General features: G+C 38.0%; 1 long non-coding RNA gene across 1 annotated transcript in view; it reads left to right on the top strand.

Annotated features, from left to right (window-relative positions):
* The first annotated feature begins 1,623 nt into the window (after positions 1 to 1,623).
* The window catches only part of LOC121394977, a 47,217-nt gene continuing 34,188 nt past the window's right edge, over positions 1,624 to 14,652 (top strand). Inside the window, exon 1 of the long non-coding RNA XR_005962138.1 lies at positions 1,624 to 1,768. This is a non-coding gene — a long non-coding RNA (uncharacterized LOC121394977). The remainder of the gene's footprint in view (positions 1,769 to 14,652) is intronic.

Below are 14,652 nucleotides of genomic sequence, written 5' to 3'. Positions count from 1 at the left end.
CTTAAGGTATTAAGATCTAAATTATGGAAATATCCGTTATCTGGAAAACCTTAGGTCCAAGCATTGTGAATAACAGGTCCCATACCCGTACATTCTGGAACCTATTATCTGGAAACCTGTTATGCAGTCTGAAATACCCATTCCATTTTGCTTTGTGTGCTATTAAAACTTACAATTTGCAATTTTTTCTTTAATAATAAGATAATAAGCATCTTTTGTAATTTACGTTAACAAAGATAAAAGATTTTTATGCTAATGACAAAATATCTTGTTGAGTTCAAATGTTTATAGTAGTCTCAATGGACAAGGAAAATGTAATTCATTGGGGGTGCCCACTAGTGCGCCTCTTCACTAAAAAAAACATACCAGCCGTTTGCCCTTTTGATTGCTGCACTGCCATCTTCATTTACTTCCCAGCAGTATTTTGTTGCTTACCTGGACTGTTCACATGTGCCATAATGTAACATTGGGAATCGCCATAGAAAAGTAACCCTGACTGATGCATATTTCAGGAAAGAAGAGCACCAGCCTCAGGGCCCAAGGTTAGTGATGGTAATTAGTGTGTGTGTGTGGGGGGGTCCTAAAAAATTGCACTTGCACTTACTGACCCAATAGACTCAGTGATGCACTTTTTTGGGCACCAGAAAGTAAGCTGTGTGTTGCTAAAGCAAACAGGTCTTTTGTTCAGCAAGTTTCTTCAATAATTAATACGGGCAATAGCCAAAAAACCTTATTGGGATGTTGGATGGGTGCAAGAATGCATTTTTGATTGATGTTGGGGGGATTACTCAGTCAGAACTGAAAAAAAATGTTGTGTTAATTTTGCCGAAATTATAAAGTTTTGCCATTAGTAAATTATGGCTGGCTTTAACTGTGTTTGTAGAAGATTTAAGAGAATAGCACAACACCATGTATGTTGCAGGTGGGAGGCTTACCCCTTTTATTTAAAGTAACCACCTGTGCATACATGGTGCATATTGATGCACAGGTGGTCACTTTAAATAAAAGGGGTAAGCTCCCCACCTGCAACATACATGGTGTTGTGCTATTCTCTTAAATCTTCTACATTGTACTGACGAGTGCCGACCGTCTAGAGAGATCTGCACCACCAGGGCAGGAAGCATCGTGGAAAGGGTGAGAGGTGCGGTTCATCTACACATTTAACTGTGTTTGGCCTGTGGACCAAATGATCGTAGAACATAGGAGTTTGTCCCATGGATGGCCACCTTTAGCCTTTTTAGAGATGTAAGAAATAATCTAAAAGCTTAAAAGGGATCATTTCTTACATTTGTATTGAGTTAAATATATCTTAGACTGTGAGGGGGCCCTGTTTACAATTTTTGCAGTAATGGCATATAGGGCATTCCTAAGAAATTAAGGTATACTATTTGTAGAGCCCTCTCCTGGTTCAAGCTTGCTGTGTTGTTGGGGGCAGGGAAGCTTCCATGGAAGCAAAAAAAAAAAAATTCTTCCATAAGAATTACACAGCTATGATATAGAGCTATAGATTGTATTTGCATGCATTTGACTATTCTCATAGTAATAATGAAGGGTAACATATAGCAAATATAGATATATGCCAGGCTCTTTACTTAGTAGGAGCTTCAGTGTAGTGAACCTCTTTGTAGTTGGTGCTTGGAGGAGGGAGGCAGCTCCGACAGATATTTTGCTGTCAGATACTAAAACCCGCCTTCTTGCCATGCTACAGAAGCAGGGGAGAGGTGCTAGGAAGCGGCTGAAGAGGAAGCTGAGCAGCTGTGGATGTGAGGTTAGTAGAGCTCAGAGCAATATTGCAGGGATTTGGAGGGAGGAAGGATGAGAGATCTTATTCAGCATTACACAATCAGCACAAGAACATCATGAATTGACGAATGGTGCAAAGAACCTTTAGTCTCTTTTTCCTGTGAAATAATGTGCTGGATACAGTCTTTTTGTTACAGACCTTGATGAGAAGAATATGATTATTGTTGGCTTTGTCTTGAATTTTAGAGCATTTATTTCTGTTTTTTTGCATTCTGTATAATGAGGCTGTGCTAGAATGTGTTACATATCAAATAAAGCCATTGTTCTACGTTACATGCACAGCTGGCTCGGGCCATTGACCTGTAGTATTGAGATTTGCATTCCATTGGAGTAATGAAATATTTCCAATCTGTCCTTTTGAGGAAACCTACCTCTGCTTTTGAATTAACCGTTACATAAATAAATTCTTGGGCTTCTTTAAAGTATTATGTGAAATGAGGTGCAACTGTTCCATTGAGAGACCAAGTTATTTATTGTGTTTAATGTTTTGTTTTTGTGCCATTATGTTATAGGCCTAGAAACATATCATGTATAAGCTTCAATGCTATGTATATAATAACGCCTTATAGGAAAGGATAAATGGCAGCTTATGGAGCCTGCTTCAAAGCAATTTCTTCTTTCTGGACATTCATGCTATGTTATGATTTCATCCCTTTGAAACGTGTTTATTTCTGGAGGTGTGAAGATAAAAATGCATAATGTGAATTTGTATTTAGTGAATTTTCTGCTTCTTTTTGCAATACAGTTTTCTTGAAGCAGCACGATGCATGTCGAACTAGATGAATAAATAGATGCATGTCTGCAATAAAATGTCACATGCATTCTGTTAATCAGACCCCTTCTGTTCTCACATTTTGATTACATTTCTATTCTAAGTTTGTGTTGCATGTGAATATTTTAAGCACCCTAGTGCTGCCTGTAATTGTTACAATGTTACCATCGTTTATATAATGACTGTTTGGGGGACAGTGAAAACTTCAGTCCAATTTCTACACATTAATGAAATACTGTAACTGCCCTGGCTAATTGCATACATTTCTCTTACTATGTAAAATTTATATCAGCTCCCTCCTCTTTAGTAAGCAGAAATATATGCCCTGCCTCTATAGAGCTACAATTTAAATTCAATTAATTCTTTAAATGTTTGGTAAACTATATTAACATAGGTTATTCTGCACAGGGGAGCCATATTTATTAACATATTTATGTATTTTCCTTTGAATGGGAACAGTAATATTTTCTCTGGTGAGAAACTTCAAAGACTCTTTTACAGTATTGCCTTCCATTGTTACATTATGGTGGAAAAATTTACAGAATATTTGAATTTACCAGGCAATAATTTTGGGGATTAGCTTTGTTTTGCTGGGCCGTGCTGAATGCAAACTGTTAACATGTACATTTAATTAAATGTATTGTATTTGCAGTGACTGAAAGTTTTAGTGGCCATTTAGAAAGATTTCTAATTTGAAGTACAAGCATGATAAGCTACAGAAGTGTGCCCCTTAGTGCTCATGCAGATAGCACAAGGTCTGACTGTATTTTGTGCTAGATTAAAAAAAAAATTAATAATCCAGATTGAGGTCAAAATGCAGTGTTGGTGGTTTCAGGGCAGCTCTGTCCTCTTTGCCTACCTTTGTGCAAACAGTAAGTACTGGGCCCTATTGCAGCCTATACCCATCAGCACTCCGTAACTTGAGAATCATTCTGGCATGAGCAGGGGGTGGGAAGAGGTGTCTCCCCCTAATAAATACAGTGCTACTGAACACATGGCCATCCTGCAGTCTTATAGACCACATATGATCTGTCCTGTTAATAGTTCATCTGCCAATGCATTTTCTCAGTGGTTTGGATTGGTGACCTGAAAGAACAGGACAGTGCTAGGTGGACATACATCTGTATCACTGCTCCTAATGTGTCTGAACTGCTGGTTGGATACCATGCAAGATCTCCTAGTATATAGCCTTAGGTCAATATCTGAGTGATCTGTACAATTTTTTGTGTATTTTTTGTTTGAAGATCAACAGTGTGCCTTTTTAAAGGCACCTGTGTCCAAATCTGCTCCTTGCACTTCTACATAGTTTTGCTAGGCCCCAGCGTGTCCATCCCTCCCTTTGTTTCAAATTGTGTTTAAGATCACCTGTTGACATTTCCCACTGTGGCCTGTATCAATGCACATATCTGATGTGTACCAAAAGAATCAGGTGCAAATGCCAGAAATGATGGTATTCCATTGCATTTCATTAGCATTGCAATGCTAGTGCACTTGCACAAATTTGCTGTATATGTTTAAAATAAATTTATTGGATGCAGCTAGCAAAGTATGTTGCAATTGTGGGGAGAAATGCTGCATTATGGGTAAAAACCATGGCAAATTGCAATTTCCAAAATTGCTCATGGCACTTGTCTTACTGCTGGCTAGAACACATAATGTGCTGGTATAGTACAAAGCAAAAAAAAACCCCATATGGTAATTCATACAGTAATTTTGGTATGTGGCCATATTTACTTATTAAATAAGGTGGAACAGGTAGCTGATTTGCAGCCTTTTCTTTATCCTGGTCCACTTGGTTATGAAAAGCTGTTGAGTCTAAATGATAGTCAGAATTAGCAGGTTACAATTTTTATTGTAAAGTCTGGGCATGTATGTTAGACTGGGGGATGATTTTAGCTTTTTTGTTGGATTCCCACTTAGAATATTATTTGGGGTGCACGTTTCATTTGCATATGATGAAGTGAAGAGGAGCTTCACTTTCTGTAGATCCAGTCATTCGGAATGTTGGCGCATGGCCATGAATATGTATGGCTACCTGTAAAATATTATTCCATTCGCAGTGTAGGCCTAGTTGTTAGACACCATGGAGGATTGACAATCGTATTTCCATCTTTAATTTCCACAGAGAGAAAGAAGTCATGGCTGGAAGGAAGCAGATAAAGATCTGCGTATGAGTAAATATGCTGAAGAAGAAGAAATTAAGTAATTGTTTTCCATTTACTTACATGTTCATATTGTTTTCTAGCATAAACAAAACTGTTATTTTTCTGTTAAATGTTTATAACAGCTAAGCTGTGTTTCATGGTGCTTACAATGAGCTGCCATTTATTTTACCTAAGGTGTTTTTCATGGTCTTTCCACCATCTCCCCTGTCATGTACATTACTTGAGTTGGCGTTGGCAGCTATTCAAATTGATTTAGAAATACCTATGGAAGAGCTTTTATTTTTGCCTGCCATGATTGTTACACATGTTTTGTGTTAGTGTTTTGGGTCATATAAACATAGGTTGAAATTCTCTATAGTGCAGTCTGTGTTATACTGTAACAATATTATTGTAAATGATTTATTGGTATGCTCTGACACACTTCTGACCTCAACAACATAAATTATTGAAACAGTTTTTAGGCAAACTGCAGGAAATGTTCAGACAGCATTTTTATAACTTATTTATAAAGCGTTGACATATTTTGCAACACTGTACAACATAAAGATATATAGATCAAACATAAAGATTACATACATATACTCACCTATACAAGAGGTAAAGAGGGCCTTGCTCCTTAGAGCTTACAGAGATTGCTTCCTAGAATAACAAAGAAAGAAAAGTGGTGGAAACTTCTCACTGTAGTGACACTAGAAACCACCAGTAAAGCTGGCCATAGATGTTGAGATTTTTAAAAGATCCGCTCCTCATCGTGAGACCACGGTTTTCTCGGAACGATCATACGATCGTACGAATTGACCATCAACTAAAAAGACCAATTTGCGAGGAAAACAAAGGGGAGCTGCCTGCTTGGCCCTGCAAACATAGAGAGATTGCACTGGGACCAACAAAGATTTTTTAACCTGGCTGATCAATTTCCTGACAGATGTCGGCTGAAAAATTGTAAGATGTACAATCGTTCGAATCCCACTAACCGCACGATAATTTCGAAGGATTGGTCGGACTTCCCTAAAAGCGGTTGTTCGGCAAGAAGAATCGGCGCGTCTATGGGGAGCTTACGACTTTTTTTAAAAAGTTGTAAATGTCGTAAGGTGGACTTTTCAGGCACAAATCAACATGTGTTTTACCCATAATGCATCATTTCACCCAGAATTCCAACATATCTGATCACTTAATTAATCCATAACAATTGTATGATTTGTGAGTCCACCACAAGTTGTGGCAAACATTTTTAACTTGGGGATGGAATGACTGCATGCTTCATTAAAAACTGCAGTAGCATGTGATTTGCTTGGCGCAAGTCATTAGTGCTTATAGCTGCAACCTGCTAATGAAACCCTCACTACTGCCAGGCTAGTATTAATTTCAGGGTTCTCTTGCACCAATCAACACACTTGCTCATGATTTGTAAATAAGGTTGAATTTATCTTATAAAGCTCATCTGCTGCGCAAAGTGTGCTCAATAGCCAACAGCTTAGTACATGCCTTATTACTTCTAAAAGCTTCAGTGCGACTTTAAAGTGAAAATTCTAGAGAACCGTCAAAAAAGCTGAAAACTATATTGAAATTCATAGAATGTGAGGCTCATCCAAAAATGTGACATTTTTATCATTTCACAAAAATCCAAAAACATCAACAGAAACCTCAGACAACAACTGTCTGTATTGTACTGAAACTTGTCAGCTTCCATTGATTTTCATCTATAACCTTTTAAAAAGGATTCACGTTCTACCTTTGGGATACACTTCATCTACTGGATTTTTTCTTTTTGTTACTCTCTGCCAGTGTGGGACTGACCTTTCTACTTTTTAGCTGCATACTTTATTCAGCTATGTGTAATTTAGGTAGGAAATAGATTTTTCTTAGCTGTGTGACATTTGCCCTAATGTTACTTTGGACTAATGTCACACCTGAATGTTTCCCTCTCGGGAGAAATGCTGAAACGCATTTGGTTTTATTGCAACCAACTGTCTTCACAGGTACAGGTGGTGGTGTTTTGCCAAAAAATCTCAGAAACTTCCTTTACCGGCTGAAAGCACCAGATGGAACATTAGTCAATGCTTTATGGTTGATTGACAGAATGATTTCATTTCATTGCAAGTTGTGGAGAGGCAGAATAGAAAGGAATATCTAAAGACGTGCTATTTTATTTAAAGGTATGTTTTTTTGTACACTATGGGCAGAGGTGCTTCACCAATGAGGTGAGTTGAGGCTGTCGCCTCAGGCGGCAGTGCCCCACCAGGTACCAGAGGCAGCAAAAATGCTGCACCTGGTACTTTAAGAGCGAATTTCCGAGGGAGGGGGGCAGCAGCAACTGCTGCTGCCTCAGGCAGCGGAGGGGCCAGGATCGCCCCTGACTATGGGACATATTTATTAACATTGCAAACATCACAGTGATGTTGCCCATATCAAGTAGTCAGATCTTTGCTTTTGTTTTTGAATCTGTATGTGACAGTTAAAATCTAATTGCTGACTGGTTGATATGGGCAACATCACCAGTGCCCCTATGTGTAAGCCTTCATAACAGCATTGTATAAATTTGATTTACATTCATTTTGAAAAGGTAATGAGATATTATGTCTGCACTTGGCCTATGTTCTGTTTTTATATAATGTGATTCTTGCTCCCTTGAAAAAAAATCCAAGAGTTAGTAATTGTTTATAGTAAACATAGCAATCTATGTTTACTATATTTATTTATACTAATTAAGAAAAGTGGGGTATATGAGAAAATGACCAACTACTGTATACTACTACTGTATGACTGACTTTATTTTTGTACATATAACCTCCTTTGTGTGAATGTATTGCTTCCCATGCCATAAACATTGAGGTCTAGTGATGACATAATTCTGTACATGGTAGTCCAAGCTGTCCAGTATATGTTCAAATCAAAGTGTTTTCCCCAGAAGCGTGTTTCACAGTCTTCACAAGCTGCTGGAATTGGTCAATTCTAACTGAACTAGTAGCAGTAGGGAAGGTTTTAGTCTGTTTGGCATGATAGACTTTATCATCAGATGAGCTGAAGCAGTGCTTTTTATACATTTCTCTTGAGTAGTCATAAAAGGCAAACCATAAGAATCTCAAGAACCATGGGGAATAATAATCCTTCGTAAAGCTGTTTAAATGCTGTTGGCTCCATAGCAATGGCTTTAAAGACTTGAAACACCCATATCACATTAGTAACTATAATAAATGCTCATTTAATGGGAATGGTTTAGTGAAAGTGAAATATATTTCTACTTTATGAATAAACAGAAAATAGTATACAGTATATAGTGAACGTTTTAGTGTTTAAAAGCCTGTTAGTGTTGTTTGATAAAATTAGATTATAATTAAAATACTAATGCCTTACTCATTTCATGCTTATCTAGAGCTTAATCATAGCTGTGAGCCTGGGTATTAAGCATATTGGGAATCAAACTATTATCCTGTCATTTATTTTTATGCAGTGTTTTGTTTGAATTTAAGGACAAGATGGAGATAAGATGCCCAAGTCAAGTTTTGAGGCAAAAACAAGTTAAAAAACTGCCAAGTTAAAATTTGGTAGTTTAGTGTAGGAAGACATATGCATCTATTTTGAATTTATCAGAATGTAGACCAAAATATATGTTTTTGTGGGGCCCACCTACTTTTTAGGGCACATAAAATGCGTTAGGCACATTATTTGGTTTGTAATTCTAAGCATGCAAGAACTGCTGTTGAACTATACAAATTTGTTAATAGTGCACAATATCAAAAAGCACCTTCCACTCAATTAAGTGAAGCAGTCTATGAATGGTGTGCAGGGTTAGTTATAAACACCAAAGAGGCGAAAAAGGAATTTCTCAAAATTAGTGCTGCAGACCTCAATAGTTACACACCTGACTGGACAAAGCAGGAAGTAGTGTTCTGTTCTATGTTAGACATCTGCTCACTCCAGCCTTTAGGGTAAGGCCAGATGAGGAGATTCAGGGAGGTTTTGTCGCCTGGCGACTTATCGACACGTCTATTGCTCGACTATCTCCCTGAACTGCCTCAGCGTTTTTTCCCCATAGGCTACAGCGCAAAATCGCCTGCGCTAATGCACATGCGGCGATGCGTTTTCAATAGTTGCCCAAAGTTGCCTTTTGGGCGACTATTGAAAACACATCGCCGTGTGTGCATTAGCGCAGGCGATTTTGAGCTGTAGCCTATGGGTAAAAACGCTGAGGCAGTTCGGGGAGATAGTCGCGCAAAAGACGTGGCGATAAGTCGCCAGGCGACAAAACCTCCCCGAATCTCCTCGTCTGGCCTTACCCTTATACATCATATTTTTGGCTGACTAACTATATTAGAAACATTTTTTTTCATAATATTGCTGTGCTGTTCTTCCTGTAGCTTTCAACAGGTAACTGTAACAATTGACTGTGTGTAACAACACTTCTCTCTTATACAACTGCTTTAATATTTCAGTTGACGTGTTATCAATTAAAATTTGTAAGTATCAAATTATTCTATTGTATTATGGCCAACCCCTGCTTTCTACAACTGTTCAGATTCTAAGGGTAAGTTCAATTATGAACACCTGCCTATCTCCAAATTATCTAAAATTGCATCTGAAGTGCATTTCACTCAAATATTTGTCAAAGTCCTAAATAAAAGTTATAACAGGTGACACGGTTGTAATAATTTGAGGGGGGAAATCTGGAATGCTTTTGAGATATTCTCCTTTCTCTTGTTTCTATACAAATATGTTGTTAGCACACTAATGTGTAAAAATTGACTTGTAGGTAACGTAAATTCAGCTGGCTGTAGATTCTAAACTGCAATTACCAGTAAAAGCTACTCTTAAATTGCCTTTGATCAGTCTCCTACAAATTTGAAAGTGCTATTGATAACTGCACTGGTGCATTTTGGCATCTAAGTTGATAAATCTTTTTCTGCATGTATGTCTCTATATCTTTGTATTACATAGAAATATTGAAGCTTTCCAAGCGTCCAGATAATTTAGAACTAAGCTGATAAGCACAAGCCTATATATTCTTTGTGAAAGAACACAACTTTCACTGGCATATTTCTTTGAGCAGCAAGAGCCTTCATTTAGTGACTGATTAGGTAATTTTGGCAATGTGACATTAACCCAATAATCTCAGTAAGATACATTTTTCCTCCCTGATGTATCTTGATGAGAGTATTGAACTAATGTTGGAGAGCAATTTGTGCTTCTTTAATGTACAATGAACACTGCTTGAACTGCCAGAGGGAAAGAAACTTAGTTACTTTTTTTTTCAAAAATGGCTAAAAATAGCAGGAGAGTGCTGATACTACAGTGATTTTTGTAAGATTTTTTAATATCCTGCTTTAAATTATTCCAGTTTCCATTATATTAGTTAACCCCATTGGTCTGGAGGGAAACAGGTGGTAAGTTTCCGTTCAATATAATGCCAACCCACAGTAACTTTGGAACTGAGGATAAAAAAATTTGAGGGTGACCAAAGCCCTGTTTGCCCCCCTCCCATGGTTCAAACACACATAAGTTAACACAACACAGAGAGATTTACTTCTGTTGCCTTTGCATAAAGCAAACATTTACTCCCCTGCACATTCTGGAACATAGGTATTGCCAGCAAATGCTAATTTAGAGGCATTGCATTCTATTACCAGATAAGCGAAATGCGTTGACATTGAATTTGTACTGGCACCATGGCATTGACTTTCAGTATATATTGGGCTGGGGCGGAACAGATATATGAAAACTTAAGGTGCCAACATACTGTTGCCTAGCACAAGCACACAATGACCTGGTCGACCTGACCCTCACTCCCACTAAGAGGACACTCATTTTTTCTAATGTCCACTGTCAGTATCCTTACAAAGTCATTAGCTTTCTACATTTTCACTCTTGTGCAGTATAGTTTGCAGCATGTCAATAAATTAGGCAATACCTGTGAATAAAGTGTTGGCATAATAAATGCTTTTTATCTTGAATAGATTGTATTTTTGTGCACAGCACAGTAAATTTCTAACATTGGGATATAAAAGGATGTCCGAAAATCATTTATTTTTGTTGTTTCATTGATTTGGAAAGATGACAGAACAAGTTTAACTTCCCAAACAAATTAATCCTTGAAACCTGCCCAACAGAAATATGATGGGGGGCATCTGGTGTGCCATGGACCTTCATATAGTGTAGTTTCACTTAAGTTACACTCTGCTGCAGTGGGGTAACCAATAGATGGCACTCAGGCCTGGACTGGGAGTCAAAATAGGCCCTGCCATTCCAAGTACACAGAGGCCCAAACATCCCCCTACCAGCCCACTATATGGTAACTTTCTATTGAACCATACAGCAGCCCCTCTGGCATTTGCCAGAACCCACAGATTGCCAGTCCTAGCCTGATGGCACTGTAATATGTAAACTATGTATGTGTGTATATAAAATATATACAGTTTCATATATACATTCAAATGGCAGAAATGGTAGGGAAGAGACAGTAACACCCAGAGTAACATTAAGCAGGCAATAGCCTGTGTTTTATTTACTGCAGGCTATTTCTACAAAAATGGCACTTTTGTGATTTATACAGCATATGCAACAAATACATTTTTTTTTATACTAGAGCAGACTGGTCCAATGACACTGACATATCATATATTCCTGAATATCTAAAAAAAACCTGCTCTTTTTATCATGCCTTACAATTAGTGCAAAATAATCCAAATAAAGAAAAGTATTTCACTTACTGCCATTTTTTTCTCCTCATATCTCTCAGCTGCACCTGCTCACTTCCTGGTTCCCATTTCCTGGAGAGAGAGCTCAATCACCACCCCATTCCTTTTCCACAGTGGATGACCCAACCCCAACCCAACACCTGTGCTACCTTTTACAGTCTCAGACCTGGTTATTCCCCACACTTGCCCTCTATCATAGAGCATGAGAGATATTCCTTTCATATATGATTTTCCATCTATGTGGCAAATTTACTAAGCGACGAAAATTTGCAAGCGACGGCTTCGAAGGCAGCGCAACACTTCACCAGGCGAAAATTCGCTCGGGCAACTCTAATTCACTAACATGTGTTAGTTAGTCCAGGGCACCGAATGCTGGCGAAGTTGCGCTAGTGGTACTTCGCCAAGCAAAGCGAAGTTGTGCTAGAGTTGCCTAATTTGCATACTGCGGGAAGTTAAAGTTCAATGGACATATATGTTGCAGCAAATTTATTACACTACACAAGCCTCAGAAACCTTAATAAAAGAAAATATAGTTGTTATATTGCCCTACACATGAGCCCAGTGTATAGTTTATGTGTCATATGTTAGGAAATGTAGGGGGGAAGCCTGTTACCCCCAAAAAAATGTATGCTCTTTTTCAGCCTATCACCCTGAATAAAGGAAAAGACGCTAGCGTTTTTTGGGACTTAGAAAAATGTTCAACTATTTTTTGAGGAAGTCCTATCTACTCTATTGCACTTCGCCTGGTCTGAGGTAACGTTCAGTAAAATCTGCATCTTAGTGAATTTGCGTAGTTACGTTCATTCGCCAGAGCGCAAATTCGCCTGGCGTTAGGGAGTGAAGTGCCGCTAGCGTCTATCTCCTTCGCTAGTGAAGTTACGCCAGTGACAGAATTTTCACTTCGCCCTTTAGTAAATGTGCCCCTATATATTTATATAGGTTTACAAAGTTTACTGCAATCAAAAGTCTTAACGTGAAAAAAAATGGCACTGATATTTAGACAATTATGCACAGTCACTCTTTTGTATGCACTTGCAGTTCCACTATTATTATGCCAATGGGCTTTAAAGGGTTTTAACTATTATGCCAACAACAATGAGACAACTTTGTGCAATTTTGCCCAGTGTTAATTTGTATTTCTGTCTATGACCTCAATGTGGACATGTTTGTCCCATCCTACATTACATGCTAGTGGCATGATAGAGTCATGAGCTTACCCTGTGTCCCAGCAGTGATCATAACAACAAAGCAGAATTCACTGAAAAAAAAATGTGTAAAAAGCTGTGTAAAATAAATGGGGAATTTATCAAGGTGTGTTTTATTCTATGCCATGATTTGCCATCGTTATTTTACATTGCTTCAGACCTTTGTGGAAGTCACTCTAAGAAAAGACACATAAAACATTTATGCTGTTTTTACATGGAGAAGCCTGGTGATGTGTGGTGAATTATCCTGCGTTTTTTTTTACACTGCATAAAAAATCTGACCCTTAGTAATCCTAATGACTCCTCTTGAGCATGGCTGCACACATTTCAATTTGCTAAGACTATGCACCTGTACCTCACTGCTATCTATACAGAGCACTACTATTTGTTAAGAGGGGTGGAACAATGGAGTGGATTGGCTTCATTGGTTGTCTGTGCAGCATCCCGTTATGTCAATTTAGTGTACTCTTCTGTGTTGGGAACATAATGAGTCCTCGCTATGTACCTGCACTTTAGCCTTTATGTAAGGCTGATCAGTTTCTTTAATTTTTTTTTTAATGAATTTTATTCATTTTCATTGCATTGTATTTTCTATAATTGTTGTTAGCATAGAAAATTTTATTAGATTTTATTCTAATATCCTAATAAACAAAATATAAAACAAGCTGGTGAGGATAAGGTATACAAAAAAGGGGGGTTGTGGGAGCACTCAAAGGCTAAATTAAAACATGTTTAAGTACAATGGAAGTGCTACTGATTTGGCCAAGTAATCAATGCACATTCCCTGGTCCCCTGTCTCATATGTAATCCAGTATATTTGCAAGTGCAGGGGGTTTTAGTTATGGGGATAAGGTAGCAATGATAATACATAATAATTTACTGCATTTCAGTTGTAGATTTGCCACTGTATTCTTGAAAACATGGTGTCCATAAATTTGACCAGATAATGCCCTTTAAAGGAGAAGGAAATGTTAAAACTAAGTAAGCCTTATCAGAAAGGAAAATATACCAGTAAACCCTCAAAGTAGTGCTGCTCTGAGTCCTCAGTCAAATGAAACACTGTTTCTTGTTTTGTGTAGACATGGGCTTCTGTATCAGACTTCCTGCCTTCAGATTAAACTACCTTGCCCTGGGCAAGAGCATGCTCAGTTTGTTCCTCTCCCCCCCCCTCCCTTCTCTACTGTAATCTGAGCCCAGAACTATAAGTGAGCAGGGAGAGACTCAGGCAGGAAGTGATGTCACACCAAGCTAATACTGCAGATGCTATCCTAAACAAACAGAGAGCTTCCAGAGCTTTTTACTCAGGTATAGTAAAACATTCTACAGAATAAATATGGCATTCTAGCTTGCACTATTGCAGCTAATCTATTGGCAGCAAAATGCATCTGTAGCTTTCCTTCTCCTTTAAATGGGGATACATACAGTGCTTAACATGGATTCAAGAAAAGCAGTTCTGCCCTACAACATGAATTGTGTACTTTTGAAAATGGTTTCTCTTTGAGGGCTCTTTTATAAAATATCATAAATGCAATTTTAGTCCATATTTTAAGACTTTTTTTAAATTATGTTCTTAGAAATGTGTCCACTACTCCAGAGATGACATGACCTGTTCTATTCTATGTGAGGTTTGTTAAAAGTATTGAAGACTCTGTTGAAATCTGTTGAAATAACCTTTTTACTCCCTTAGTTCTAAGACATAACAGATGCCTTTGAAATTTTGCCTGCTGAAACAGAAACGTTACTGGTCAGTGACGTAACTATAGAGGAAGCAGACTGTGCTGCTGCAGGGGGGGCCCAGGAGTTATAGGGGCCCCATGAGGCATTAATTCATAAACAGTTTCAATAAATATTGATAAAACAAGTCAACTTCTAAGCATTTTTGGGGGCTGAAAAATATTTTGCTGTTGGGCAAAGTAATATCTAGTTAACCCACTGGTACTGGTAAAAGTAGACGGGGATATTAAAATAACTAAATTTCATATATTTCCAGCCTCTAGGACTGTCTGTAGGAATGA

Source organism: Xenopus laevis, chromosome 1L, assembly GCF_017654675.1.
Source record: "Xenopus laevis strain J_2021 chromosome 1L, Xenopus_laevis_v10.1, whole genome shotgun sequence".
Classification (NCBI taxonomy): Eukaryota; Metazoa; Chordata; class Amphibia; order Anura; family Pipidae; genus Xenopus; species Xenopus laevis.
The sequence above is the reverse complement of the archived record's forward strand: the minus strand, read 5'-3'. Positions and strand labels throughout refer to the sequence as shown.